Source organism: Thermobia domestica, chromosome 3 (assembly GCF_964235325.1).
Source record: "Thermobia domestica chromosome 3, izTheDome1.hap1.1, whole genome shotgun sequence".
Classification (NCBI taxonomy): Eukaryota; Metazoa; Arthropoda; class Insecta; order Zygentoma; family Lepismatidae; genus Thermobia; species Thermobia domestica.
This window is the reverse complement of record NC_137456.1, coordinates 188,916,858-188,943,093: the sequence shown is the minus strand read 5'-3', so window position 1 is coordinate 188,943,093 and position 26,236 is coordinate 188,916,858. Positions and strand designations below refer to the sequence as shown.

The 26,236-nt window shown below is 35.5% G+C and overlaps 1 protein-coding gene across 1 annotated transcript in view; it reads right to left on the bottom strand.

Moving 5' to 3' along the window:
* The window catches only part of LOC145681559 (bestrophin-4-like), a 1,326,494-nt gene that overhangs the window by 390,661 nt on the left and 909,597 nt on the right, over window positions 1-26,236 (bottom strand). The window lies entirely within an intron of this gene.

Here is a 26,236-nt window from a genome sequence, read left to right as displayed (position 1 = left end):
TATTTACTCTCTCTACTTCGAATTAAATATAATGAACCCAAAGGTTTCGTTAGTAACCATATTCCCACTGTATAATATATTTATTTATATTTTGATTAAGTGTAAATCCCATTTTCGGATATATAACTTGAATAGTTACAAGGTTTACCATTCTGACGTCATACCGAAACATAGTTCCGTTATTGGATATAAATTTCCTTAATTTCAGACCAATGTAGATTTTGGCCAGGTACCTAATCTTTCCCTCACCCCCTCTCACTAGTCCATAGTCGCTTTCAGATCCGGTTATATCTGGATTTGCCAAATTTCTATTTGCTTTGTAATTTCCGCGGCTAAAGTTTTCGTTCTGATTGGAGGAATTCTCCTACCTCTGGCTTTTTCGGCGCAATATTATCGGAACAATCGTAGACACCTTACAAGGAGCAGCTTGTGAATTTTGTGCTACATATTTTTTCGGGAAGAATTCCAATTTCCAAGGACAACTAAGGTAACAGATAATGTAATTCAATAGTTAAAGATTTACAACGGAATAGGAGCCCGGAAAATCCATAAATTTTGGTAAAGAAGCTGCAATTCAGTGAAATAACAAATTCCAGTTCTGTTTACTAGGAAGCCATGTTTGCTGCCTATCGAGAATAGACAACAGTGAAAGAGTGACTTTACTTTTTTTTTTATTTCAAACTCAAGTAGGGATTAGGGAAATTACGACCTGTTAGTGCATGTTGTTCGTGTGTTAAGTAGAAGTGACTTTTTATTATTTATTCAGTAATCGCATGTACGTAGGTTTGATGGTTGTAAAGTGAATAATCATAATGGCAGCTTAAGTTAGCTTAAAAGGGCTCCTATCCCCTTTTCCAAATTGAACCGGTTCTAGCGGGGGAATGGGTTAGTTATTGTTCGTTTTAGGGCCTTTTCCCCTTTCAGGGGAAGGGTCCCTCCATAAACCTCGTTAAGGTGCCCCCAGGGCATCAATTTTTGGCAATCATTATGTAAACAATTGGTCAGGTCAATTAGACCTAGTGTTACCTTTCTCATTTTTGACTCCCTTTAAATTAAATAGAGCCGACTGTATATATCGACGAGGGAGTAATGTATTTTAAATCTAATGTGTTAGGTTATTTTCGTCAACATGCATGTAACTAAATGGTGCATGTTTAGTTTAGTTAGTTGTCTTTATGTATAGTACTAACAGTGGTGTATGTAGTTAGTAGTTTTGTGTAAGTGTGTGAATTTTCGATTTGGACAGTGTATAAATATGCTTTAATTTAGTACCATTTTTCTAACATAAATAAACCAGAGTAAATATTAAATTTCTGATTAATGAGTACAAGTATACATTTCAGTACACGGTAAATTATGCCTCCACTACAGCGCCATAGCGTCAGTTTTCGGTAGTCAATTGTTTGTTGACAGTACGACATCGCATGACTTAGTGATTTAGATTGTTTGATTTTGGACATTTATTCTCAAATTACTTCCCGTGGACATGGTTTTCGGTTCGGATGAGTATACCTTCGTATAAAATAGCATGAGATCTTACTGTACTGAAAATTTCAGCTTGCTAGGTCCAGTAGTTAATGAATAATCCGCTGAAATAAAGAACACCTATTTTCTTAATAGAAGTAAAGCCCATATGCTGTTACTGTTTGTTTAAAAATGTAGTATTAAATTCTCTTTTCCCGTGGCTGTAGAAAATTCCATTGTTGCTTCAGTTTTATCAACAAATCAGAAATAGATTAATCATTGACAATTTAACTTTCCGTAAATACATGTATGAATTTTTTTTTAAACCTGCAAGGTAAATACAATTTGGGTGCTTCGAAATAGAGAGTACGTGGTTCGATGAATGTGATCGTGTGGTGGTTTGAGCGTGATAGATTGTGATAGTTATATATATATATATATATATATATATATATATATATATATATATATATATATATATTTATTTATTACTGCGTAATGTAAATATGTGTATGGCCTGCGTGTAAAATGTATGAAATAGGGTGTTTATAAAATATTACTTCGTGCGAAAATTAGTAGATAATGAATGAATGTAATGATATGTTAATAATATGATATATAATACGAATGAGATGATGACCCCTATATTTAAATGGATAGGCCTAGTGAATTTTATATAGTGAAAATATGAATATGTTTACGAAGAAAGAAAAAAAAAAATCTCTCGCGTTTTGACTTCTACACCAGTACATTCATTCAACCGAGTTTGCTACTTGAATAGTAAATTGTAGTTGGGAATTGTGTGTTACTTCGCATTTAAGTACCTCATAATAACAGCCCCGGATCTTAAGCCTTTCAATAGATAGGGTAGCATCATGTGGGAATTACTTCTAAAGGATGACAGAAATGATAATTAAGAAAACCAACTGCTATATCCTGTGATCATCGAAAAGTACAGGTTTCGGTCATTTGTACCTTTAGCATTCATTGCCTCTCCGAGATTTTTTTTTTGTTGCTTACCTTATTTATTTATTGTGCAGTGTTCATATAACTCAGTTCGGACTATCCGATTAAATTAACTGCTACTAAATTAATATTTATGTTATAGCGTACCCGGATGTCGACCCCTAGTCCCCTTAAGTATTTTCGTTTCTTTTCTTAGTTTAATTAGATGAGGGAAATTAACGACATCCCAGACTGTGGCGTGTCTGCGCAGGGTAGCTATCGGTGATGTTTTGGTTATCGAGATCACCGATCCAAAATTCAGTTTATTTAAATTTTTTTTTATTTTGGCAAATTCTCATTAGGGATATCTTAGCTATTACTCTAATTTCATTACTATTCTGGAATCTTCTAGTTTCCAAGTGGTCGGATGATTTTTTTTTTCTTTTGAAATTCTAAATTAAGACTCTACTCCAACCTTCCGGACGATTTCCGGGACCCTGTTGGTTTGGGCCGGATACGGTTACTAGATAATAATTTTACAAGCAATAACTTGTGAAGTTATTATTTACAAGACACAGACTTGCTCCTTGGCAGCAGGGCGCTCCTTGAGTCTACGTATTTGAGTAGACCACCCTTTTGGCATTCTAATAATATTTTGGCTAAGGATTTGTTGAGAGTGAAATTCGACTTCTGTCTTTGTAGCGTTAGTTATTTCCCACTTAATTCTTTGGCGCCCCTATTCTTCGTCTTCCTTCTTCTCTATCTCTCTCTCTGTCTTCATTACTTCGAGATTTTTTTTCAAATTTTTTAACCTCCCCCCCCCCCGGTTTCTGAAACTCATAAAACATACAATATTCATTTCACTTATTTCGATCGTATGTACTAACTGAGACATCAAGGGATGCAATTCGTGGAGGTATTGCAGCACAACTCAGAACCATTTTCGCGATATTCAATCCACCACGGGAGAAATTGACGGGAAGGTACACTATGCTTTCAGATTCCTAGAAACCTTCGTTATTCATTGATCATACAACTTATATCAATTGATTACTGATTTCTGGTTTTTATTTCTATTGATTGGTCATATAGTGTGTATGTATTAGTAGTTTGGGCCCACTAGTTTCGAATAACCTTGATTTTTTCTTTCTCTGTATATACATCTATATATATGTACTTACATAGTTTTAAGAGTTACGTGCCTGCTCTATTTGTTGCATTTTCCACCTCTTATATCAACTCATTAAATAACACCAGCTATTTTTTTTTGTATATATACGCGGATCTTTAGTAAATTGAAAATGATTATTGATTATCGGGTTTATTCATATGAAATACAATGTTGCAACCTTATGAAGGAAAAAAGGTGAATTTTGATAGTCAGGGTTTTTGTTTTGTCTTTGAGCCAAATAAATATAAATATTTATAAAATATGAATACTTGTCGAATATGAACGGTGATGTAGAATTTAAACGTCGATGAAATATTAAGATAGATATTAAAGTGAAATTTATTGTATTGATTAATATGAATGCATATATATATATATACGAGTATGTATGTAATGGGCTCGATATTTACCCTGGTCTTGTTAGGTTGCCATAGATTTTTGACACCCGGTATTAACTAACTATTTGTGATATATAGTATTCCCGCGTAAATTGTTATAAATTACTTTTTGTTGAGTTGTTATTAATTTTTGTAACTACTAAAGTGGAATATAATGTTAACTACTGCATGTGAATAAAACAAGTAGCGGGTCGTAAGATAAATAAGAATAACCCTAATCCTTACCCAAATTTACTTTGCGAGTGAAATTAGCAACCTACGAAACAGTGCGCCCCTCCAACGACTTTTTCCAACAGTAAACATGAAACAAATCCTTCCCCTGCGATCGGAAACCAAACTATTCAATATTTAGAATCTTTTGACTACAAGAGCTATACTAGGAAAAAAATTAGTGATCTTAAATTCAACGAACTGAAATCTGTTTAATAAGTTAATGTGAATACCGGAATATGGAAATATGTTCCCAATATCTGTGACTGGATTTGATAATTTTTCTTTAATATTAACAAACTTTGAAATTTTAGATCAAGTGCGTCGAGTGACAAAGTGAAAAATATAAACATATATGTTATATGAAGCAATTAGTTGTCTATAGTTAAAACAAAACCAATTGAATACTCTCATGGACACAAACCACAGTGCGTAAAGAGAGTTAAGAAGAAAAAAAAGGAGCTATTATCGACGTAAAAACAAAGACTCATAAAACTGTCGATATGTCTCCTATTGAGACAAAGACTCAATAAAATATTACTAAAGTGTTTTTTTTTTTGAATGATTAACCAATTATTTTTTCTCTTTTGCCTGCAACGATATGTATTCATTGCACTGAATTTTAAATATATCTTGACCCTTGAAGTTTTTTTTTTCTTCTTTTTTCTTGTTTCGTCTTTGGTTTAATTCTTTTCCATGTAATTCGACTTTTAATATATATATATATATAAAAGGGAAATGTGTTATTTGATCTTGTTGCAAGTAGCGAATTTCTGTGCATGTTTATGAAACATTCTTTTCATGTATTAATTTTTTTTTGTTCTGTTATGTCAAACTAAATCTTCTTCTATTGAAATGTAATAAATGTCTATAGCATTGTAGTTAGGTTAGTTTAATTCAACCAAATACAATCCGAAGTATACATTGTCCTGTATGAATGTGTGTGTGAGTGAAATGTAGATTTAGTATTAAGTGCACCAATTATCTTGTCATACATGTGTAATTTATTATAATTATTGGTAGTTATCAATTGAACTCATTGAAGGTTAATACTAACTTAAGTTGGCTCTATGAAGGAAGTAAAAAGGACCGAAGTAGCCTGAACAAATGATCATCATGGGAGAACTGTGAAAGTCAAAATCTTCGACAAATATGTGATACTCTGATTTTTTTTTCTTTCTTTCTGTGGTCGTTTCTAACATGCCATCAACTTCGTCGTTCATTTTTCAAATATTGAATATTAGTCTAAAACTTCTGGAAATATTGAATAAACGGTAAAATTAAACTTTCTCATCTGTCTCCGAGCTAGATTGGGATAATTCGGTAGTTGGGGTCAAATGGATCTAGATCGGGGATGTATGGGTTAACATGTGTCTACCTTTGATCACCCCAATACCAGACATTTACCCAATAGCTATTGGAAATGATCACAATTAGATAATTATTCACTTTTCTTTACCATATTCCTCAAAATATCTAGTAACAGCTTCCCCTTTATCACCTTCTTACTTTACATCTTTCCTCTTCTATCTTCTTTTTCTTTTCTTCATCTTCTTCTCCTTCTTCTAATTTCTTTATAATAAAACTGAAAGGGGGGTCGTGACTGGGAATTCTATATGTAATAAACACGGTCATGTATTTATTTGATTTTATTTTCTTTAGAAGTCCGATAAAAGGTTTTCTCTTTTCGATCGAACCAAGTATGTTCGAAATTAAGAAATTAAGAAATGGAAATTATATTCCAATATAATTAGGCATAAGCTGATAGCTTCACGAACATCCCCACCAGGGGTGAAGGGTTCCCACTCACGACTTATTCTGTGCATCACATTTGTTGCAGCTTCCTTTTTCCTCAATCAGTTTTAGATTGACGAGCGGTGACAGGATTCGTTGTTATGGCAACAGTGGTTGCTGTGGCAACGGCCCCCCTTTTCCAGTTTTAGAATGGCGACACGTGACAAGATTGTTGCCATGGTAACCATGTTTACTGTGGTAACGGATCTGAAAATGCTTATTGAATAATACCAGTTATCATGCCAATTAGTTTGAATTGGTGAACCGCGACAAGAATGTTTGTCATGGCAACGTTTGTTCCCATGGCAACGGATCTCCGTTTAAATGGCGACCGATAGATTTGAAATTTTTTTTAAGAATGTCAAAGAGTGAGGTTGAAGGCATGTTGAATTGATTACAACATTGAAATTAATACGAGAAATTTTATAGTCAAGTGAAACAAGTAGAGTCGTTGGCTACTTTGTCATTTTTGTTTCCTTTTCTAAGGGGGAAAAAGAGAAGGAGTGTCAAAATTTTTCTAAAATAGAACTAAACGCTAGAAGGGTTTCAAGGAAGGAAAGAGAATGGGAGTCCTTTAATTTATGAATAATACTTGTTTGGATAGCGAATAAGTATTTTATAGTATATGTGTATTTTTGATATATATCTTGTCTTTTGTAAAGTGTAAAGTGTCTCAAAGCTATGGCAACAAAAAAGGTTGTTGTGTCACAGGACGAGTGTGAAGTCACGTGCACTCAATGCACGTTAGACGAAAAAGAGAAAAGATCTCGCGCCCCGCGGAGACTTATAAGATGTACCGGTTGTGGACTAAAATGGATCCACTTTGCTTGCTCCAATTTGGACGATACTGCTGAAAATGCAGAAAAAGTTCAAACCGGCGAAATAATGAAATATTGTGAGGAGTGTGAAAAGGACCGAGGCCAAATATCTCCAGCGGAGATATCTGACCTCGACGATAAGGAAAAGAGTGGAAATCAAAGTGATTCTCGGGATCAGACGGCAAACCCGAAGGAAGGAATGTCATCTGGAGGGTCTGACACGTCTGCATTAATTCGCCAGATGATGGAGATGATGAACGAAAGATTCACGATGATGAACGAAAGATTCACTAACATGGAACAAAATAATACAGAAATGAGACGTGAAATAAATGAGAAGTTTGATACCTCGAAACGAGAGACCGACGCTCGATTCGAGGTATTAAACAATAAATTTGACCAGATTTGTTTAGACTTTGCTTCTTCGATGAGCAAATTGAAAGAGCAGACGTCTACGGAACTAGAGCAGGTTAGATACCGGGCCCAACAGTCTACCGAGCAGCTCAGAGACGAAACAAATAAAAAATTAAACGAAATAGATGTAAGGTTTGAGAGTACGAACAAAAGATTTGGTGACATCGAACAAAAAGTTGAACAGCAGCAGGCTGAAATAAGTAGATTGAATGTTGTAATATCCGACCTATCAATAAAAACTAAACTAGAGTCGGTTGATCAAAGAATTAGTCGAATTCAAACCGAAGTAGACAGTATTAAGGGGAATATTACTAAATTGCAAATCGCCAAGTCTGATATCTCCTATCCTTTTCCTGATGGCGATTCTCCAGGGAAAATTTTCCCAGAAACAAGTAATGTCCTCCCGGGTAAGAGTCAAGTGTTGCCTGATGCACGGGACACAGCAATGTATTGCTCCCCGCATCTGCCAACCTCGAAAACATGGTTGAGTAATTTCGATGCACCGATGCAGTCGAGTGTTGTGACTACAACAGTCACTAGCGTAAATGCTCACTCTACCTTTGGAATGGTACAATCGTACAGCGTGCTGCCAGGAGGGGAAAGGAGATGTGCCGGACCGTCGGTTACTACCGTGGTGGGTCCTAAGTTTGAACCTTACATGGTCAACACAAATTACAAAACCTCTCTTGGTCATATGGGAGCGTTCAGTTCAGTGACCACTCCGTCGGTGGCAAATCCGGTGACAACCCCAACTGCTCAGGATAACGCGTTGATTCCACTGGATTCTTTTCCTGCCCCGCATAGTATGAGCTCTAAAGTTTCCCTCCGGGATATTGAACGTTTTCCCACTTTCGATGGGAACATTACTAACGGGTTACCTCGAGTTTTCCTGCGGAGACTGCAGCAATATTTAGACATGTACAAACTTACAGATGGGGAACGCCTACAGATAGTTGAAAAATGTTTGATCGCCGCTTCGGGCGCATGGTTTGCTTCGGTTAAATACCAAATCCGGACGTTTAGTGATTTTTTGATTCTTTTTAAAGAAGAATATTGTAATGAGCACATCGAACGGCTCCAAAAGAGAAACTTACAATCACTCCGGTATGATCGCTCCAAGTATGGATCCCTCTTGGACTATGCTTGGAAAATTATCGAACTATATTATCAGATAGCTGAACATCCCTCTCAGGCTGAACTTGTAGATATTATAGTTAACGCTCTTCCACCCGATGAGTCCCGGGCCATAGCGTCCCACTTGTGCCAAACGGTACGAGAAGTCACCTCACGTTTAGGTACATAGATTCTATATACAAACGAAACCATCGTCCGATATATCAGTTTTAGATATATCAGATATCTAAAACTGGAAAAGTGGGGCCGTTGCCACAGCAACCACTGTTGCCATAACAACGAATCCTGTCACCGCTCGTCAATCTAAAACTGATTGAGGAAAAAGGAAGCTGCAACAAATGTGATGCTCAGAATAAGTCGTGAGTGGGAACCCTTCACCCCTGGTGGGGATGTCCATGAAGCTATCAGCTTATGCCTAATTATATTGGAATATAATTTCCATTTCTTAATTTCTTAATTTCGAACATACTTGGTTCGATCGAAAAGAGAAAACCTTTTATCGGACTTCTAAAGAAAATAAAATCAAATAAATACATGACCGTGTTTATTACATATAGAATTCCCAGTCACGACCCCCCCCTTTCAGTTTTATTATAAAGAAATTAGAAGAAGGAGAAGAAGATGAAGAAAAGAAAAAGAAGATAGAAGAGGAAAGATGTAAAGTAAGAAGGTGATAAAGGGGAAGCTGTTACTAGATATTTTGAGGAATATGGTAAAGAAAAGTGAATAATTATCTAATTGTGATCATTTCCAATAGCTATTGGGTGAATATCTGGTATTAGGGTGATCAAAGGTAGACACATGTTAACCCATACATCCCCGATCTAGATCCATTTGACCCCAACTACCGAATTATCCCAATCTAGCTCGGAGACAGATGAGAAAGTTTAATTTTACCGTTTATTCAATATTTCCAGAAGTTTTAGACTAATATTCAATATTTGAAAAATGAACGACGAAGTTGATGGCATGTTAGAAACGACCACAGAAAGAAAGAAAAAAAAAATCAGAGTATCACATATTTGTCGAAGATTTTGACTTTCACAGTTCTCCCATGATGATCATTTGTTCAGGCTACTTCGGTCCTTTTTACTTCCTTCATAGAGCCAACTTAAGTTAGTATTAACCTTCAATGATTTCAATTGATAACTACCAATAATTATAATAAATTACACATGTATGACAAGATAATTGGTGCACTTAATACTAAATCTACATTTCACTCACACACACATTCATACAGGACAATGTATACTTCGGGTTGTATTTGGTTGAATTAAACTAACCTAACTACAATGCTATAGACATTTATTACATTTCAATAGAAGAAGATTTAGTTTGACATAACAGAACAAAAAAAAATTTAATACATGAAAAGAATGTTTCATAAACATGCACAGAAATTCGCTACTTGCAACAAGATCAAATAACACATTTCCCTTTTATATATATATATATATTAAAAGTTGAATTACATGGAAAAGAATTAAACCAAAGACGAAACAAGAAAAAAGAAGAAAAAAAAAACTTCAAGGGTCAAGATATATTTAAAATTCAGTGCAATGAATACATATCGTTGCAGGCAAAAGAGAAAAAATAATTGGTTAATCATTCAAAAAAAAAACTTTAGTAATATTTTATTGAGTCTTTGTCTCAATAGGAGACATATCGACAGTTTTATGAGTCTTTGTTTTTACGTCGATAATAGCTCCTTTTTTTTTTCTTAACTCTCTTTACGCACTGTGGTTTGTGTCCATGAGAGTATTCAATTGGTTTTGTTTTAACTATAGACAACTAATTGCTTCATATCACATATATGTTTATATTTTTCACTTTGTCACTCGACGCACTTGATCTAAAATTTCAAAGTTTGTTAATATTAAAGAAAAATTATCAAATCCAGTCACAGATATTGGGAACATATTTCTATATTCCGGTATTCACATTAACTTATTAAACAGATTTCAGTTCGTTGAATTTAAGATCACTAATTTTTTTCCTAGTATAGCTCTTGTAGTCAAAAGATTCTAAATATTGAATAGTTTGGTTTCCGATCGCAGGGGAAGGATTTGTTTCATGTTTACTGATGGAAAAAGTCGTTGGAGGGGCGCACTGTTTCGTAGGTTGCTAATTTCACTCGCAAAGTAAATTTGGGTAAGGATTAGGGTTATTCTTATTTATCTTACGACCCGCTACTTGTTTTATTCACATGCAGTAGTTAACGTTATATTCCACTTTAATAGTTACAAAAATTAATAACAACTCAACAAAAAGTAATTTATAACAATTTACGCGGGAATACTATATATCACAAATAGTTAGTTAATACCGGGTGTCAAAAATCTATGGCAACCTAACAAGACCAGGGTAAATATCGAGCCCATTACATACATACTCGTATATATATATATATGCATTCATATTAATCAATACAATAAATTTCACTTTAATATCTATCTTAATATTTCATCGACGTTTAAATTCTACATCACCGTTCATATTCGACAAGTATTCATATTTTATAAATATTTATATTTATTTGGCTCAAAGACAAAACAAAAACCCTGACTATCAAAATTCACCTTTTTTCCTTCATAAGGTTGCAATATTGTATTTCATATAAATAAACCCGATAATCAATAATCATTTTCAATTTACTAAAGATCCGCGTATATATACAAAAAAAATAGCTGGTGTTATTTAATGAGTTGATATAAGAGGTGGAAAATGCAACAAATAGAGCAGGCACGTAACTCTTAAAACTATGTAAGTACATATATATATGTATATACAAAAAAAATCAATGTTATTCGAAACTAGTGGGCCCAAACTATTAATACATACACACTATATGACCAATCAATAGAAATAAAAACCAGAAATCAGTAATCAATTGATATAAGTTGTATGATCAATGAATAACGAAGGTTTCTCGGAATCTGAAAGCATAGTGTACCTTCCCGTCAATTTCTCCCGTGGTGGATTGAATATCGCGAAAATGGTTCTGAGTTGTGCTGCAATACCTCCACGAATTGCATCCCTTGATGTCTCAGTTAGTACATACGATCGAAATAAGTGAAATGAATATTGTATGTTTTATGAGTTTCAGAAACCGGGGGGGGGGTTAAAAATTTGGAAAAAAAAAATCTCGAAGTAATGAAGACAGAGAGAGAGATAGAGAAGAAGGAAGACGAAGAATAGGGGCGCCAAAGAATTAAGTGGGAAATAACTAACGCTACAAAGACAGAAGTCGAATTTCACTCTCAACAAATCCTTAGCCAAAATATTATTAGAATGCCAAAAGGGTGGTCTACTCAAATACGTAGACTCAAGGAGCGCCCTGCTGCCAAGGAGCAAGTCTGTGTCTTGTAAATAATAACTTCACAAGTTATTGCTTGTAAAATTATTATCTAGTAACCGTATCCGGCCCAAACCAACAGGGTCCCGGAAATCGTCCGGAAGGTTGGAGTAGAGTCTTAATTTAGAATTTCAAAAGGAAAAAAAAAATCATCCGACCACTTGGAAACTAGAAGATTCCAGAATAGTAATGAAATTAGAGTAATAGCTAAGATATCCCTAATGAGAATTTGCCAAAATAAAAAAAAATTTTAAATAAACTGAATTTTGGATCGGTGATCTCAATAACCAAAACATCACCGATAGCTACCCTGCGCAGACACGCCACAGTCTGGGATGTCGTTAATTTCCCTCATCTAATTAAACTAAGAAAAGAAACGAAAATACTTAAGGGGACTAGGGGTCGACATCCGGGTACGCTATAACATAAATATTAATTTAGTAGCAGTTAATTTAATCGGATAGTCCGAACTGAGTTATATGAACACTGCACAATAAATAAATAAGGTAAGCAACAAAAAAAAATCTCGGAGAGGCAATGAATGCTAAAGGTACAAATGACCGAAACCTGTACTTTTCGATGATCACAGGATATAGCAGTTGGTTTTCTTAATTATCATTTCTGTCATCCTTTAGAAGTAATTCCCACATGATGCTACCCTATCTATTGAAAGGCTTAAGATCCGGGGCTGTTATTATGAGGTACATAAATGCGAATTAACACACAATTCCCAACTACAATTTACTATTCAAGTAGCAAACTCGGTTGGATGAATGTACTGGTGTAGAAGTCAAAACGCGAGAGATTTTTTTTTTCTTTCTTCGTAAACATATTCATATTTTCACTATATAAAATTCACTAGGCCTATCCATTTAAATATAGGGGTCATCATCTCATTCGTATTATATATCATATTATTAACATATCATTACATTCATTCATTATCTACTAATTTTCGCACGAAGTAATATTTTATAAACACCCTATTTCATACATTTTACACGCAGGCCATACACATATTTACATTACGCAGTAATAAATATATATATATATATATATATAACTATCACAATCTATCACGCTCAAACCACCACACGATCACATTCATCGAACCACGTACTCTCTATTTCGAAGCACCCAAATTGTATTTACCTTGCAGGTTTAAAAAAAAATTCATACATGTATTTACGGAAAGTTAAATTGTCAATGATTAATCTATTTCTGATTTGTTGATAAAACTGAAGCAACAATGGAATTTTCTACAGCCACGGGAAAAGAGAATTTAATACTACATTTTTAAACAAACAGTAACAGCATATGGGCTTTACTTCTATTAAGAAAATAGGTGTTCTTTATTTCAGCGGATTATTCATTAACTACTGGACCTAGCAAGCTGAAATTTTCAGTACAGTAAGATCTCATGCTATTTTATACGAAGGTATACTCATCCGAACCGAAAACCATGTCCACGGGAAGTAATTTGAGAATAAATGTCCAAAATCTAAATCACTAAGTCATGCGATGTCGTACTGTCAACAAACAATTGACTACCGAAAACCGACGCTATGGCGCTGTAGTGGAGGCATAATTTACCGTGTACTGAAATGTATACTTGTACTCATTAATCAGAAATTTAATATTTACTCTGGTTTATTTATGTTAGAGAAATGGTACTAAATTAAAGCATATTTATACACTGTCCAAATCGAAAATTCACACACTCACACAAAACTACTAACTACATACACCACTGTTAGTACTATACATAAAGACAACTAACTAAACTAAACATGCACCATTTAGTTACATGCATGTTGACGAAAATAACCTAACACATTAGATTTAAAATACATTACTCCCTCGTCGATATATACAGTCGGCTCTATTTAATTTAAAAGGGGTCAAAAATGAGAAAGGTAACACTAGGTCTAATTGACCTGACCAATTGTTTACATAATGATTGCCAAAAATTGATGCCCTGGGGGCACCTTAACGAGGTTTATGGAGGGACCCTTCCCCTGAAAGGGGAAAAGGCCCTAAAACGAACAATAACTAACCCATTCCCCCGCTAGAACCGGTTCAATTTGGAAAAGGGGATAGGAGCCCTTTTAAGCTAACTTAAGCTGCCATTATGATTATTCACTTTACAACCATCAAACCTACGTACATGCGATTACTGAATAAATAATAAAAAGTCACTTCTACTTAACACACGAACAACATGCACTAACAGGTCGTAATTTCCCTAATCCCTACTTGAGTTTGAAATAAAAAAAAAAGTAAAGTCACTCTTTCACTGTTGTCTATTCTCGATAGGCAGCAAACATGGCTTCCTATTAAACAGAACTGGAATTTGTTATTTCACTGAATTGCAGCTTCTTTACCAAAATTTATGGATTTTCCGGGCTCCTATTCCGTTGTAAATCTTTAACTATTGAATTACATTATCTGTTACCTTAGTTGTCCTTGGAAATTGGAATTCTTCCCGAAAAAATATGTAGCACAAAATTCACAAGCTGCTCCTTGTAAGGTGTCTTCGATTGTTCTGATAATATTGCGCCGAGAAAGCCAGAGGTAGGAGAATTCCTCCAATCAGAACGAAAACTTTAGCCGCGGAAATTACAAAGCAAATAGAAATTTGGCAAATCCAGATATAACCGGATCTGAAAGCGACTATGGACTAGTGAGAGGGGGTGAGGGAAAGATTAGGTACCTGGCCAAAATCTACATTGGTCTGAAATTAAGGAAATTTATATCCAATAACGGAACTATGTTTCGGTATGACGTCAGAATGGTAAACCTTGTAACTATTCAAGTTATATATCCGAAAATGGGTTTTACACTTAATCAAAATATAAATAAATATATTATACAGTGGGAATATGGTTACTAACGAAACCTTTGGGTTCATTATATTTAATTCGAAGTAGAGAGAGTAAATAAATTGTGTAACTAAACCAAAATTGAATTAAAAAAAATAATTACTAGGTACAGGGTGCTTAAAAAAAAAAGAAAATTGCCATTACTTTCAACTGTAATGGTATATTACAAACGCGAGGGAATTCTGCAGTTCAACACGAAGCAGCGACATCTATGTCACTGAGAGAAATGTGGATAAAATCTACAAACGAAACTTTTAACGAAATATTTCTAATATGTCTTATTTCGTGCATAATCTGCAAACTCCAAATATATGAATATATGCCAAGTATTAACGTAAAGATAGAGCAAAAAGTGGAAATTGTCTATGGAAAAGGACGAATTGGTAGCGCGACCGTAATGAAAAATCGTCTTTACCGTAGAACAGGGTCAGTTGACGTAAGGAAACAAATAGCTCAGTTAGGGAGTTCGGTCTGTGCAGTCACGGTGTGCACACCGCTCGTCTGCTGTGTGCTTGTAAGCTGTGTGCAGTTGCGAACGCTTCGTTTTTGCTCCTCGTGTTTTGCACATTTGTGTGTGGTATTGGACTGTGAACGTCTTTATTACGACCCAGTGCTATTCTTTTGGTCTTTTGATAACGGTTTTGCGACATGGTTAGTTTACGAGTGAATACTACACGAATTAATTTTCGTCCTGTCAGTAATCGTCCCACGTCGATTAAACTCCATGAGTGGATTGCTTCAACCTTCAAATTATCCCCGGACCAGGTTATTTCAATAGAAATGGACTTCAACAGGAAAATATTGTATATTAAACTCTTAAACCAGATTACTTATGAGCGAATACTACGTGATTCACAAGGTAAAGTTGTGTACAAAGATGATGACAGTGAATTTGTTCTGGACCTTGATTCTGCTAGTAATATGTCGCAATTAGTTAAACTACACGTATGTCCTAGTGAACTAGATAATGCTAAAATCATCAGTGTGCTTTCTAAGTACGGCGAGGTGCAACATATTGAAGACGAATACTATGATGCAGGTCACATTTATAAAACTCATACTGGCAGGAAGTTGATACGCATGAACATTAAGCATTCCATACCTTCCTATGTGACAATCGCAGGTTTACGATTGTGGGTCACATATAATGGTCAAATCAAGACATGCAGTTTCTGTGATAGTCCTCTACATTTTTTCCAAGATTGTGATAAGCGTCGCTCTAGTACCCTTCCCCTATCCTCTCGTCCCGTACTCCGATCTTCCCCTTTGTCACGCCCTGCTCCTGTTAATCTTCCTTCCGCAACGCCCACACCAGAATTACTTAATTTCAACACCTTCCCACTTTTGACGTCGCCTCGTGACATTCCTGCTGTCAAATCGCCCGATCCTCCCGTGCACCTTCCTTGTGATTCCATGATGCATACAGCTCCGTCGACTTCTGATACTATGGATTCTGCCAACGGCACAGTGAATATTGAAGAGGCCCCTCCCATTAGTGATGACCATATTGTTGAGCCTCCACAGGAACCTGATACAGGTTTATGTTCACTTTCTGACCAACGTGTTCTCAACAGTGATGACGTTCCTTCTGTGCACCGCCAATCTGATGTGACAACTCTCACCTCTCTGTCCCCTTCTGGTGCCCCACCTAGTGTCAACGCCCCACCTACTAGTGATAGTGTTTTGCCCAGTGATCTGGTTGTTTCTACTGCTAGTAACCTTAGTGCAAGTGACAATGTGTTTTTGTCCCAAACCCGGCGCAAGAAAAAGAAAACTGAAAGTGGCGACAGTGATTTTTCTTTGAAGTTAATAAAGTCTCAAGATAGTTATATTGTAGAGTCCGCTCGTACCCGTTCAAAGTCTCGTCCTAGGAAAGGGATTGACAGTGCATCGGATCTTTCGTAATATCCCTTCTCTCTCTAATGTCCTCTTCTTTCTCCTTTCTACAATTTTTTTTTCTTTGGTGGATCCAAATGTATAGTTTTCGTATCGCCACTCTAAACTTAAACGGTTTAAGTTCCTTGGTTAAGCAACATGCTTTGAGTGATTTCATCCGTAAAGCAGAGATAGATATCCTCTTCACACAGGAAGTGGCTTTGCCTGAATTTTCCAACCTCTTTACTCACTCCTGGTGCCCTAATTTTAATCCCCAAGGCTTAGGAACTGCAATTATATATAGAAGTGATATAGACTTTCTTGAACATCCTACTCCTCTAACTGATAGACTTACTGTGGGCCAACTACGGACTATACGGTTATGTAACAGTTATGCTCCTGCTGGGAACTCTCAAACTAGAGCAAGGAACAATTTCTTCGAAACTGATCTCATGCAGGCGTTATATAATGTGTCCAACCCCTGTATCCTCGCTGGAGACTTTAATGCAGTACTTTCAGAGATAGATGCCCAGCCTCATTACCCCTTCTCACCTTCCCTACACAAAGTGATTGAAACATATGACCTCGTCGATGTGTGGCGTTTCTATTTTCCCAGCGTTCCGGGTCATACTTTTTGGACATCGCATTCATCCTCGAGACTTGATCAAATTTACGTCAGCCGCATCTTATTGCCTTACGTCAAGGACATCAAAATTGAACCTGTGATTTTTAGTGATCATTATTGTGTCGTTATGACTATCAATTTACCTGTAACAAAATTCCTTAAAAGTAATTCATTGTGGTATTTTAATACGTCGATCCTCGCTGAAGCGGACTATCAATCTGTCATCCGTGCTGAGTGGGCATCCTTAATGGAGGAGAAACGCAGCTATAAAGGTACTTTTATGAACTTTTGGGAGAAACGTGTAAAACCTGTGTTTCGTTTTGTTAGTAAACAATACAGTATTCATCGTCATCAGGCCTTCTGTGAACAGTATGCATATTATTCTAAGCTTTTACGGGACTATGTGAAGGCGCAGGCTCAAGGAGAATCTGTTCGGCCTCAAATTCATCAAATCAAGGCTTTTCTTCTCTCTATGCATCGCCGACGTATGTACGGCCATATTGTTCGTAGCAAGATTCCTTCGACTGATTCCACAGAATCTGTTAGTACTGTCCACGTACAGCGAGAACGTAGTAGAGGTAAACAACAGCTGATTTCGCATCTTCAAGACCCCGATGGACATTTACATGAGGGACCTCACGTGACTGCATATCTTATAGAACATTTTAAACATCTCTATGCCACGCCTTCTTTGTTTGTCAGTGATGATACTCTTTTTGAACACATACCAGCTACCTTAACCGATGGTGACAGGGAGCGTCTTAGCCAGCCCTTCACAGTAGACGAGGTCATGACCTCCATTAAACTTGGTAAGCGAGGCAAATCCACTGGTGTCGACTCCTTGCCCGTGGAATTCTATGTCACTTTTATTGACATCCTTGCTCCCTTTCTCACTGACCTTTTTAACGAGTATCGTGATAGTTGCATTTTAGGAACCTCCTTACGAACGGGTATCACTGTGTTGGTTCCCAAACATGCAAACGCCCATGACGTTGATGCCCTTAGACCGCTCAGCTTACTGTGTACGGACCTCAAAATTTTGACCCGTTGCCTCACTCTGCGAATGAAAACATACATTGAAGATCTCTTAAGCCCCTGTCAATATGGCCATGGACAGACTCGCCGTATGTATGAAGCGCTATCCAATCTTCGAGATTTTATAGCATATCATGAGTGTAGAACTGATCATACAGTGGCTATTCTTTCAACGGACTACTCTAAGGCTTTTGATAGAATTCAGCATCAATATTTGTTTAATGTGTTAACTCACTTTGGCTTTGGTGACAAATTTATCTCTATGATTAAAGGTGTCTATTCTCAGAGAATCACTAAGATGAAGATTAATGGTGGCTTAAGTGTAGCGATTCCTTTTAATAACGGAATCCTTCAAGGCGATAGCATGTCCAGTATTTTATTTAGTTTATCTCTGGCTCCTTTGTTATTTTCTGTTCAATCTGTTTTACCAGGGGTCCCTGTATATAATACTAAAATTGTTGCACAAAGCTATGTCGACGACACACATTACTTCGTGAACAGTCCTGTAGAAATTCAACATATTGTGTATTTACTAACCAAGTATCAAAGCATATCTGGTGCAAAATTAAATGACAGTAAAACGAAAATTATGTGTTTAAATGACAATTGTACTCAAGAGTATGGGGTTTATTTTGCGGTTGTCGACTCTCTTAAAATACTAGGAATTGAGTGGTTTCCTAATACCACACGTACCATTACTACTAACTTTGCCCACGTTGCTGCAAAAATTAAAAATATTCTTTATTTTCATAAACATCGTAATTTTAGTTTATTAGGCAGAATGTTGTTTCTTAAACAAACTGGGTATAGCGTACTCTGGCACCTCGCCCAGATTTATCCCCTCCCCCACAATATCGCCCGCTCCTTACATAGTTCTGCGTTGTTTTTCCTTTGGCACGGCAAATTATTACGTGTGTCTTCCACTCAGTTACGTTTGCTTCCCAAGGACGGGGGCATTGGCTTTCTAGATGTAAACATTCAAGCCAAAGCTCTCTTGTTACATCGCAGCTGTCAGGTCGCGTGTTCTACTCACAGCACTGTCTCTGCAGCGGTGTTTGCAGCGTGTTTTGCCTGTATTGACCTTGAGGGACCTATCAATGCCTTCCCGTGGAGTTGGAAATATCCTCACCTGAAAGACGTCATAATAGACATGGCTTATGCACTTTTGACAAAATGTGAAATAGAATGCATGTCTGTTAAGGACTTGTATTGGTACTATTTAAACATTCATCCCGCAGTTACACCACATATAATAGTCAAGCAACCCTCTCATAACTGGTCTCGTATCTGGTGTAATGTTCATGCTAAATTTCTGAACTATACCCACAAATCTCTTTGGTATGTTATTGTTAATAACGCATATGAAACAAAAGAACGTTTGTATCACTTAAACATTGGTGCTGATAACTTGTGTAATGTTTGCCAACAACCTGACTCTCTTAGTCATAGATTCGAAACTTGCTCCTCAGTCACTAGTATTTGGCAGCAGTTGTGTGTACTTTTAAGCAAAATATGCCGTCTTCCTCCTTCCTCTTTTCGTGCCACTGCTTTAATACTTTACCCAGATTTTAATTACTACCCTGTTACAAAGAATAATACTGTTATTTGGTTTGTGGCACACACTATTGTCTATTTGTTAACCACCCCCGGACCTTATCACCCTGATCTTTACCTTGCTTTCCTAAAATCCGCTGCTATCAGCATTTCTATTGCTAGTAAGCGGAAATATTTTGCTAATTTTTTAACAGTCTTAACTTAATCGTCTGGTCTTTTGTATATACTATCAATATGTATTGGTGAGTTTTTTTTAATGTTAAACCTTCCTGTGATCTTTATGTACTACTAAGCATGTAAATAAATAGTTAAAAAAAAGTTAGTTAAAGCAACTAGTCTGTATGCCGAAGGTAGCGGGTTCGAATCCAGATGGAAATGAAGTTGTCATTTTTATTATTATGGTTATTTTATTTATTTTTTATGTGGGAAAGAATCAAATTGTAACATATGTGTAAAATTCATGACGATACCAAAAAAAGAAAAAATGTCGTTGTCGCACTTGCATTAGCATCCCTAATTTTGTTTGCAAAAAGTTTAGTAATTATTTCCCCTGTGCTCACTGCTCACTATACGTAATGCTCGCTGGCGCGTTGTTTCCCAGTAAATGTTAATTCTAATTTGGAGAATTTTATAAAGTTTCACAATATTTCTCACTAGATAGTCTTCTATCTACTTGTTTGGATATTTTGATAACAGATTTCACTATTAAATGTTTAATTTTCCCTAGATGTTTAATTACGGAAAAGTTTTACAATGTATTTGTATTAAATTGAAATTGTTTTGAATTTACCACATGAGATAAGTAGTTCGAAGGAGGAAAACTCAAGTAATTGATATTCTACGTAAAAGCTACCTATTGTAGAATGGTGATACTTCTTGCCATCAGCACATAATCTTCACGTTAGAGAGTCAGACAGAAGAAAATTCTGGTTTTTCCTCCCTATGACCACCCATCTTAAACCTCTACATTCCATTGTTCGTCTCACAAAATTTCGGTGCTGCAAAAACATTCATATAATAATAATAATAATAATAATAATAATAATAATAATAATAATAATAATAATAATAATAATAATAATCCTGAATATGCCATCCTTACATAATGTAAGGATATCTTAGTTTCTTAGTTTAAATCTTAGATATCTTAGTCTAAAGTGCTTTCTTTAGTAATTATTTGAACAACCATGTAGGAGGGGGTACGGCGTTTTATTTTGCCCCTCTCATTTCAGTACCCTTCCAACAGAAAGTAATTTCTGATAAGCAGGGTAGACAAAATGAATAAGAAATATATTTACAGCATCCTCTCCTCTTTCATGATTGGAATATCACGTAGCATTTTTTTACTCTACCAAAGATGGTCCTGTGCGGTTAGGGGTAGGTAACTAAAGAAATACCTAATATATAGCGCCCCTTGATTGTAATATTACCGCTTCTTTATTTGTACGAGGGAGCCCCAACAAGGTGATAAAAAGAATAGGAAAAATGTCTATTGAATCCAGTGGCGGATCCAGCAAAAACTTCTGGGAGGGGAGTGAAAGATTCTTTTGATGATGTGAAGCTGTCACAAATTACCACTTAACTAAACTAAACATAATAGTGGGGTGAACTGGAACCCAGTCAGTTTAAATTGATGTAAAAGTTTAATTTTTGGCTTCATATTAAAGTTTTGGTTTCAAATGAGAATTTCAGTCCCAGTGGTCAAGGATCAAATCTCGTGGGGCTCTTCAGTGTAGGCTAATACGGGCCCCTTATGAGAAAAGGCAAAAATATTAAAATGTTTATAACGTTCGAATTTTTCGTCTATTTTAAAGAAATGTTGGGTTTCGTATTAAAGTGTTGGTTCCAAATGGCAATTTCAGTCCGATGGAGAATGATGAAATCCTGGAGTCGGGGGGGCTCATCAGTATAGTGTGCTACGGCTCCATTATGGGAAAAGGCAAAAATATGAAAATGCTTATAACTTTCGAATTTTTCGTCTATTTTAAAGAAATTATTGGCTTCATATTAAAGTCTTGGCTTCAAATGACAATTTCAGTCCTTGTGGACAATTATCAAATCTCGGAGGGCTCTTCGGCGTAGGGGTTTCGGCTTCTTTATGGGACAAGATACACGTAATTGATATTGCAAAATTGTTTTGTATACATTAGTGTAAACTTGCACCATTTGGTTAATTTTACCTCTTATATTTTGCAGATTTCAAATTCCAAGCATAGTTACTTCTCAAAGCTAAAAGGCACTTACTAGTTTCATTAAAAGGAAATGTCTTTTATGAAAAGTTGTCATGGAGTAGACGAACGAACAGGCACCCAAACATTAGTTGAGTCGGACGGTTGAAACTCGTTAAGCTCACTACAATTATTATTATTATTATTATTATTATTATTATTATTATTATTATTATTATTATTATTATTATTATTATTATTATTATTTTTATTATTATTATTATTATTATTATATTATTATTATTATTATTATTATTATTATTAATAATAATAATAATAATAATAATAAGCATTCATGGGGTCCGTGGCTCGACTCCACTTCGCGCCAAGTGAAATTTGAGGTAGACAAATACCGTGTGCACGGGTATGGGTTTTCTTGGAATTTTCCATTTTCCTCCCACTTTCTTCATTTCATCATTTCATTCATCATCATTCTCCCTTAGCGTAGGTGCATAATCGTGCAACGTTAAACTAGATATTCTATTTAATTTTAATTTCAATAATAATAATAAACAATTAATTCAACTGAAAGAACTGTAATTTATGTTGACGGCAATTATCATAAATATGCAACCATTATAAAAACAATGCTTTGAGTAGAAAGATAATCCTTCCCAAGTGTTAACGAATGCGCACGAGATAAGACATGTCTCGAGAAAGAGACGAGACGCGCTTTGTGACATCCAAAAGAAGACGTAACAAATGTTTTGGACACGAGATAATTTTTAAAATGTCTCGTCTTGTCTGGAATGTCTCGAAAACAAAAGTCTAAGTTTTAAAATTACTTTTAAAGATCTATTCTCTCAAAAGTAGCTCTCTGCCTTAAAATTAATAACGGCATTTGTGATTTTTAAAAAAAGTAAACAATGTCTAAAGTTAATAGTTAACTTTTCGAAAAGAAGCTTCATTAAGGGTGAACCTGAAAGATGTCCACAAACTTCGGGAGATGATTCGTGACATCAAAAGGAGACAAATAGCCCTCTTGCAGTTTTCGAGTTCAGCTTCGTTGTCGAGATACAGGGTTGCCAACTGGTCGTGTTTGAGAAACTCATTGGAAATAAATTCAACTCCAAGAATAAGCTACTACAGGTCAATTGACTTATACCATGCTGCAAATTTAAATATTTGTTTATGAAGTGTGTACAAAATTTGCCAGTGTCCTTTCTGAGAACATCGTCGAGAAAAAGTCACCTCCAAGAATAAACCACCCCTCGTAAATTTTTCTAAGAGAAATATCTGATACTGCAATATAGGGTTGTTAATTAAATATTGATTAATGAAAAATAAACAAAATTGTTAAAACCATTTTGGAGAAAATAGCTTTTTTCGATTTTCGGCTGTTAGTAAACCACACTTATTTTAGGCGGTAGGAAAAATGGGAAAATCTCCTGTAGGAATACTATGTAAACCCTAAGTTTAAAATTTGGTGTAGATACGTTGAACGGTATGGACAATCATTTTCTCCTCTGCATCGATCGGCATCAGAGTGAATAAATTTCGAAAAATTGTATGGGTGCTGAACGCCTATCAAAAATCCTCTATAAATGTTTGATCCTAAATCAACCATCTACTTACTTGTTAGTTAATTATTAGTGTTTAGCGTTTCTTTCCAGCACCGAGGCTATATGTAACTTGGACTTACAGTTTGAGATGGGATCCGAACCACCGCAGTGCCCCTAAACTTAAAACCTCTCCCACTGGGAATCGAACCCGGAACCTCCTGTATGGCAGACATCTCCTAGGCACTAGACCTGTCTCAAATCCAGTCTCATGTGTGATTATAATATGCGCTTATCCTAGACACTTTTGTCCGATTATCAAATGAAAATCACCGACTAAGTTGAAAATTAGGTATATGTATACAGTTACAGCAGTAATGAAAGTGATGTTTAATTTTGTATAGGTGAAAATTTTTTGCATCTCCTTAACATGCACAACAATATGTTCAAATAATATTTCTAACGTTAAATAAATCACTTGTAGACCTTGTAAACATATTTTATATTTAACTCAATAGTCGTAACAAGGTACAACACTTTTTAGTAAAAACACTGTATAAGATGTGAAGTTTCAATACTATAAGAGTATCTTCATCAGACTTAAACACACTTATCTAGTGTAGATAAGTGTGTTTAAGTCTGATGAAGATACTGTTATAGTATTGAAACGTTACATCTTATACAGTATTTTTACTAGAAAGTGTTGTACCTTGTCACGACTATTGAGTTAAATATTTCTAACGTTAGTAGAAACTGCATTTTTTCTGAGGACTCTGCTATGATCCAAGCTCCCAGCAAGTGCGCCTTGTGGACAAATATCGTGTAGTTTTTTTTTCTAGTTATTTCCGGCTGCTCCCACTTTCTTCATTTCACCATTATCGTCTTCTTTCTTAAATTTGTTACATAATCATTGAAAAAAATTCTTAATGTTGTTTCTACTCTTTCTACATCTCGTGCTGTAGACCAATGTTGTGGTTACAATGAGGTACCTAAAGGAACACCAAAAGCGATTCTACTAATGTAATGTCGTATAATGCATTGCCCTTCTTCCCAAGATGCCTCTATTGACATGTAATGGGCTCTAATAACTTTATGGTATGTATAAGCTTTAATGTATGACATTTTAACGAACACTCGTAAGACATTATAATATTTATACATGTCATTAAATTGTGTCTTTGTGACTTTATATCATGTTTGCAATTGTAAAAAAAAAAAAAGTACATTCTATATCTAAAAGAAGGTGACTGAATGAGAAATGGAAGAAGAATACATTCTGATTTTGAAGTTACGACTATTTACTTTATAGATTCATAGTTTATATATATTCTCAGGTTTTCGAAATGACTAATGAAAAATATCTAACTACAGTATTTATGTAAATCCAAGAAATATGAGTCGAAATATTAAGTTTTGTGTAAATAAATTTATAGTTATAAATACATTTATAAGTACAGAAAAAGGAACATGTCATACACATCGTTATTTTAGAGAACCTGACCTATTCATTGAAAACCAAAAAGTGAAAACTGTATGTAAGAGAATAACTCTTACACAAATAATAAGAGAATATATACACTTTATATATATACTGTATTATAAGTAGGCAATTTGTGATACTTTTATTGAAGTTATAGTATTTGTTCCAAAAGACAAAACTGAACATGCCCATGAATATATTATAATAAAAGAAATACAAGAGAATATGAAGATAAATATGTGAGTAATGTATTGGCTTATTGTATATTATTTAATTTTAAAAAGAATGTAAATATATGTCGAGGAAATATCTTGTAAAGAACAAACTGCGTTTCTTTACTAATATGACCGCAAAGGGGGTAACCGTAGCAAATATTGTTGGAAAACGGGTCTCTGAGGAGCCAGTTTATTTCTTTTCTTTATTTATTTTGTGTATTCAGTTATGAGTATTTCAAGTTTGAAGTTACCGACGAAGTGCCTGTGGTGTACTATCATGTAAGTACCCCACTATGAGAGAGATACACTTTGCACAAAGCTCTTTCAATTTTCAAAGGGCCTGTGACACATCCATAAGGTGTCTGGGCCACAACAACCGATTTTGATGAAACTTGGTAGACTAATAGGACACTTTGCAAAACTAATGTAACTAGCAGGAATTTGTCGAAAAAACTGTAGTTTCTGAGATACGGTCAATTCATTAAAGACGATATTTGTCGTGATATCTCGGGAACGGCTCCAAGGAAAACAAGCAAACTTTGCAAGCCATAGTAGATACATGATAGCTTTAAAAGTAATTAAAACAAATTATCTGCACCTGCGCAGAACTGCGCATAATGCGCAAATAATTTGCGCATGCGCATATCTTGAAACCGTGAAGACTGTGATAGATTTTTCTCTTCCTTAGTTTGAACTACATGACAAGTATAACACAATGGAAGAAAAACTACACTCAAAGGTGAGCGTTTTCAAGCAATTGAGGTGAGAAGATGTTGGGGTGGTCTGCCCCCGGACACCCGCCTCTAGTTACGCACTTTGTCTGACTTCTCAGTCATACATTTCCATTACACCTGTGTAAAAGTCATATAGTTAACGTTAATAGTCGCGATATTCGGGGCGTAATGATAACAAGTACTGTAAGTCATCAATGTTACACAACAGTAACACAGTATTAAGAGAGCGTAAGGAAATACTATCAGGCCTATATAGTAGCGGTCTATTCAAACACATCAGTGTGATGCAGGCATCTATGCTTCAAAGAAACGTGCCAAAATCATAGATCATAGGGTTTACTTATATATAGTGTGGCCATGAGACGAAACATTTGGTGTTTCTCATCTCGTCGCGTGAAACAGT